The sequence below is a fragment of the Gymnoscopelus braueri genome (genome assembly GCF_963280865.1).
Source record: "Gymnoscopelus braueri genome assembly, chromosome: 5".
Taxonomy (NCBI): Eukaryota; Metazoa; Chordata; class Actinopteri; order Myctophiformes; family Myctophidae; genus Gymnoscopelus; species Gymnoscopelus braueri.
Window position 1 is genome coordinate 24,147,506 of NC_137606.1, and position 6,312 is coordinate 24,153,817.

Consider the following 6,312-nt stretch of genomic DNA (forward strand, 5'->3'; position numbering starts at 1 on the left):
TTGCACTGAATATTAATATTTACTGTTAACTACTCTGGCAATATGAAGTACATACACATCTTAATGTCACTACTTTGGCAAACTGGCCTTACTATAACTAATGTAGAGGTTAAGGTCTTGCATGTCATGGATCACAGGGAGTATATTGGTGACATCCTTGATGGGGAATATGTTTGTTGTTATTATTGCTTGTATACTTCCAGAATGGCACACACCCAAAGTTGAAGAGGTACAGACTCGCAGAGCACTAACATAAAACTGTAAAAGAGAAATCTTCTTTCCAAAATGGTGAAGGTGAAGTAAAGCACAGCAGAGGAGAAACTTGAGGGTATGGCTCTCAGTTGTTATTGCTGAAAAGCAGTGAGTTTTAAGCAGCCAAAATGCAGCTTGTATTACATTAATCTGACTACATTCACAAATTGCAACATTTAATGAGTATTGGGTGCTTTGGATGATGGCTTAAGTCAGTTCTAACTTTATTACTTAAGATTGCAGATTCAGTATCTAATTAACAACGGTGTACGAGATGTCAGTGAAATGACATATTTCTTTGTTTACATGCATTTTTTGAGATGTGCAAATTATTTTAGTTTTTTCTTTTTTTTTGCCTTTGTGCCAAATAGTATGGTGCTACAAAAAACACGTATCAGCATCCAGAATGTGGAGCTTATATTCGTTTTGTGAGATCGCCTACAGTAGCTGAGCTCTACAGTTATCACATAATAAGCATCAGCATTCACGGCCTTCTCTGGGTGCATCTCACAGGATGTACATGCAGTGTGGTGAACTATTGTCGTCTTGTAATTTCATGGAGGTGATGAAAGCAACTAAGGTTGACAGACCAAGGTACACAATTTGTTCAGAGCAAGTCCTACGCACCACTGGAGCAGCAGACACCCTGCTGTCCCCAAACACAGCCTGCGGCACAAGTGTGGCATTTTGCCTGACAGGAGAGAGTATTCCTGTCGTTTCACTTCAGGACAGCAGTTGCATATATAAGTGGCCATAATTAGCCCCAAGAGAAAACTGATCTCTTGGAAGTGATTTCTGTTCAAATGTTACCCAGTATATTCCACACCTGAATTTAAGTTTTTATTGCTTGTTCCTTTAATTTATTACTCTCGCACTTTTTTTTCTGTACCTCAAAATGTGTGCATGTTTATATCCTACAGTACTTACATGTACTATGTCTTTGCAAGGTGTGGGCCTTGCTTCCATACCCTTGTTGTCTTGTTGTTTCATACTCCTTCAATACGCCTTTTGAATCCGTGCACTGGACAACCTCATTCTGACTTTCCTCAGAAGACTACAGTTCTCACACTGTTAAAGTGGACTTTACTCCAGCAGCATTGACAAAACTAATAGAACATATGATGTCCATCCTTGACAAGCTGTGTAAAACAACTGCTATGGCTCTATTACTCTAACATGAAAGAGTAACACCCAGAAGTCAGGATTAGATGATGATAAGGCCACAGAGGTGAAAAAGATAGTGTCATCCCCAGCTGTCACGATGACACGCATTTGTTGAAAGTCTCCAAGATGGTGCTTTTCGAAACTAGACCAAGTCACCTGAAAATGCAGCTAAAAGTATTGCAAATTGGGTCCCATTTTAGATTCACACCATTGAAATGTTTTATTCCTCCACTGTTGACTGTTTGCATCTTTTTTTGCACGCTTTTTGGATCATTTTGTGCCATGAAAAAAGTTTATCCCCTTCTACAAGCTACACAGGAAGAGAGACTTGATTTGTGGGGAAGCAGCTGTGCAGCATGGCAAGGTCAGAGGCCTGTAATCCCCGGCCTCATTCATGCTAGATTAAAAAAACCTGCTCTGAGTTCTGATTAAGAATGCAGGGTTAGAAGATTAAAGACCAGCGAACAAAATGAAAGCAGTTTTAAGCCCAATCCTGGAACTCATCAGAATAGCAGAAACCTAAACTCTCATTACAACGTGAGATTAATGCAAAGCCCCCCTGAACTCATCTGTCTTTATAGTACATCTCCTCTGTCAAGGCCTACTGTACTGTATATTTCTCCTTCCTGAGAATCTGGGCAAACACCTTTAACATTGTTATGTTTTAAAACACTCTTTCATTTACATTTCGCCCCCTGTCCTAGTGTCTGTTTCACATGCTCTCTCTCATGCTCTCTCATCAAAAAAAACTACCATACGCAAAACATTCTAATGTCAGGAGAATGCTCAAAATGTTTGCATGCAAGAGAGTGCAAATCGCCAATCGTGGTTGATTATATATAATATCTACAGTCTACTGACTGTAGATATTTTATTGTTTCATCCTTAGTTTAAATTTGTACATACATATTTTTAAGCTGACTTCACCTTTCATAATAATACTGGAAGTTGGCTTTGGTCAATGACTTCATAAAGTCTATTTTTCAATTGGCAACCACATGCTTTACCTTTGTTCCTTGTTCTACCTGGGGTCAGGATTAGGCCACAGGTGGTAGGGATTATGGATAAAACGTGAGTGATCCAGGATCACTTTCTGTGTCCCATCTCTAGCTATCATGGTTATGCACGCACAATTACTGATCCTGAGTACAGAACCATGATTGCTAAAAACCGAAACAGGAAGTCTCCACTAAAATAAAATGTCATGTAATCAATGAAAAGTATCACATACTACAGTATACCTCCAATTTTCAAGGTAGCAGACCTTACATAAAACTTTCTTTGCAAATAACACTGACTCATTTTGATAGTGGGTTGCTGCACGATTGCTTTTGTGCTTTTATCAGCATGAATAGCCATGTCAGACAACAGCAATATTAAAGAGAAAGTGGAGGATGGTCGTTGAGAAAACAACTCTTCTCTACTCCGCTTCAGTAAGATGTCAACAAAAGTAGTGACTGCTGCCACTGGAACATCAGAACATTATGGGACTTTTCCATGGACATGATGCTAGCAATCAGTGGCTGAAGTGAGTTGATGGGAGTGTCTGACAGGGTTCAGAATTCCTGAGACACAGTACTATATATCGCAGTGCCACAATTTTAAACATGTTGCACAAAAGAATTGTTTGGGTCATTGTCAAACACATTTTTGAAGAATTTTCAAAAGGCTTTAAGAATAGCAAAAATAGCAGAGCTACAAGCTCACAACGGTTAGATCGGCTATGTTGGCTATTTGTTTTACAAGAAGTATAGTTCTTAAGTGGTTAACATGTGTGTGTACTTGCTTACGTGAGTGCATGTTTGTAAGGGCATGCACGTGTGGGGGTCTCAGCTTGTGTCAGATGTAAGAAGGGGGGCTCCAAAGAAAAAAGTTTGGGAACCAGTGCTAAATAGTATCATCAACCCCGTCCGTAGTGAGCTCCATGGACTTCTTGCAAAACAAGACAAGTCTTAAGTGCAGTTGAGCTACTGTATCCTGACTGATTACATGCAGTGGGTTGATTCTAAGTGTAGTGCATGGGAAGGGGGGCGGTATCCCAATGACAGGATTAGAGACTGAAGGCCATAATACTATAATCTTCCTGCAAAATGAGACTAGAGGACAAGCAGACCACGGCTAGCAGCCTCCTCGGTGACAGATAGATTAACTAACAGCTGGTCATACAGTGGCAGATTACCTTCACACTTATTCTTTCTTGTGCAAGTAGTCAGTGTGCTGTGTCTAACACTTGGATACCATAGAAAAAATATATTCAGTATTGTGCTCATTGCTGCATCTCAATTGGACAAGTCATACTGTGCATACATAATAAGGCATATTAAATGATGGCCAGTCATGCAAATTGGCATAATTTACATAATTTATCAGTGTCAAGAAACAGTCAGCCCAAAATGTAAACATTCCTGAAATGCTGACAAGCTCATTTGACAATGAAGTCCAGTTTTTATGGCACGGCTCTGCAGGAGTCCAGCCATCTAAAATGGTCGGTCTGAGTGTCTGTCTGTCTGTCTGTCTGTCTGTCTGTCTGTCTGTCTGTGTGTGTGTGTGGAGCTACTGTATCTCAGAAATGGCTAGACTGATCAGTGCCACATTTCTGAACAATAAGATGACATGCACTGGGGTATTTTCAGCAGTACATCAAGGATATCAGCCTTTTCACAAGTGGGACCTACAGTACATTATTTGAATGTTGTGCAAACACAATGTCAACCAGCAAGACAGGCGATACCATGCGTCACACGTGACCAGTTTCAGGTATAAATCCCCTGGAAAAACGCAAACATTTTTAGAATACATTGGAATGAAACATATTAAATGGGTTATTCTAATCTTAAAAAGTGTATCTCTAGTAGAATATCAGAGTATAACAAAATCTGCTGTCAACATCAAAGACACATAACCTTAGCCAGGGGGAGAGGAAGAAATGCTGGAAATCACTAAACATCATTTGAATGGATATTGCACTCTTTGCATTGAGAAGTACAGTAGAAGTTCCACATGCGCTGTTGCTCCGTAAAAGACGCAAAAACAATCCACTGTCCATGAACCAATCAACATCTTGGTTTAGCTTTATTTTCTATTGAAAATCCCTCTTGTGTAAAAGACTGAGCAATATGAAGGATATTTGATTTAATCTTTATTAATAGTTTAATATAAAGTTATAGAACAGCATTTAAAATGGGCTGAATATCCTTGACGATAGGTTCAGAATTAGGTGACGGTTTTCTTTCTTGGATTTGGTTTTGTGTGGCAGAGGAACATATTAGGTAGTCCTGCCCTGCCCTTGGCTTGTCTTTTAATCTTCATTGTTCTGTGACACTTTTGAGAGGCACCTAGGTCTTCCATCACAGCACTGAAAGTCAGAAACTGACAAAAAAAGAATAGACATTGGATAATATTGTAGCGGTGCACACTGCGTGGTAGCTGTAGGATTAGCGCTACAGTGTATCAGTTCATCTCATAATTTCAGGCAGACAAAAAATCTGGCATTGTAGTGAAAACACAGCTTTAGCCGTAAGAACTCAAGGCCTTATCGTTAGCCCTTAGCTCTATCTATAAAAGGGAATAGCATTCAATTTAACGATTCACCAAATGAATACTGTAAATGTTTAACCAATATCATGAATATGGGTAAATAAATTCTAAAGCAAATCAGATAAATACTGTAACACTCACTATGATGCCATCAAGAATCAATAATATATGTTGTATATTTGACCTGGTGAATTAATAAGAGCCTGACTTTGGATTTTCATAGGATCTTTGGGCTTTTTACATACAAAAAGTATATTTTAAAGTGATGTTGGACTTTCGGTTGTACGTATATAGGAATAATCATTTGTATCTGTTGCTCCGTGTGTGAGGAACAGTGGTACCGTTTTTTTTCTCTGTCCATTCACTCTCATTGCTTGGACAAACAGGTCTTGAAATCACACTTTTAGGTTAAACGAGCATAAACAAAGTGCATTCTGCAAAGGAGTAATATAAAATATTAGTGATGATATCTGGACTATCATGGCCAGGTGTACAGTACACTAACTGTATACAAACTAATGTTCTACCAAAGTTCAACATCACTTCAAGTGCCCTGTTCCCTGACATTAATTCAAGTTACAGTCTCTTCTCCTGTTGACCAATAATGATTCTCTTGAACAGATCATTGATTTAACATTGATAATAAGTGGAGATGCACTAAACAGTGCATGGAGGATGACGTGCTTACTTCAAAGGAATGTTCTCCCTTGAATAACATAAGAACACACCAGCATAGAACAAGGATAGCAAAAGGCACTGTGGGTGGATTTGTGAAAACAGTTTCATCAAAACAGCAGGATTTCCTGTTCTGTGTGATAATCTATAAACCAGGGGTGACTGACTGCTCAGAGTGTACCAGATGGTTGTCATGATAGCATTATTTACCAAAGTAAGTCTGTAAGTGTAGGTTCAGTCAGTGTCACAGATACATCTTTATTGGGAACAAACACCTTATGAATGAATAGGGTGGTTCTGGGAAATGAGAAATTACTGTTGAGCCCTCAGGAGATGAAGTCAACACCATACCCTGTATATTTGAAATCCAGCAAGATTTCTAGGAGCAATTCACCCCAATTTAAAAGGTTACTTCAGATTCTGTGTATTGGAAAATTATGTTTACCACAGGTCGAGGTACTATCAAGTAATTAATGACACATGAAGGGTGCCTAATGTTTTGACAGAATAAAGGAAACAAAATGCGCAGAATGCCTGAATGATTCACCTTGGCAACATACCATTTAAGACTTGAAATGTAATTTGTGTTTACAAACTGCAAGATGGATTGTTGTCATGGTTATACGGGTTCTGCATTTTTTATATAATGCAGGCTGTGTCAGGAGAGAAAGTGTTTCTAACCAA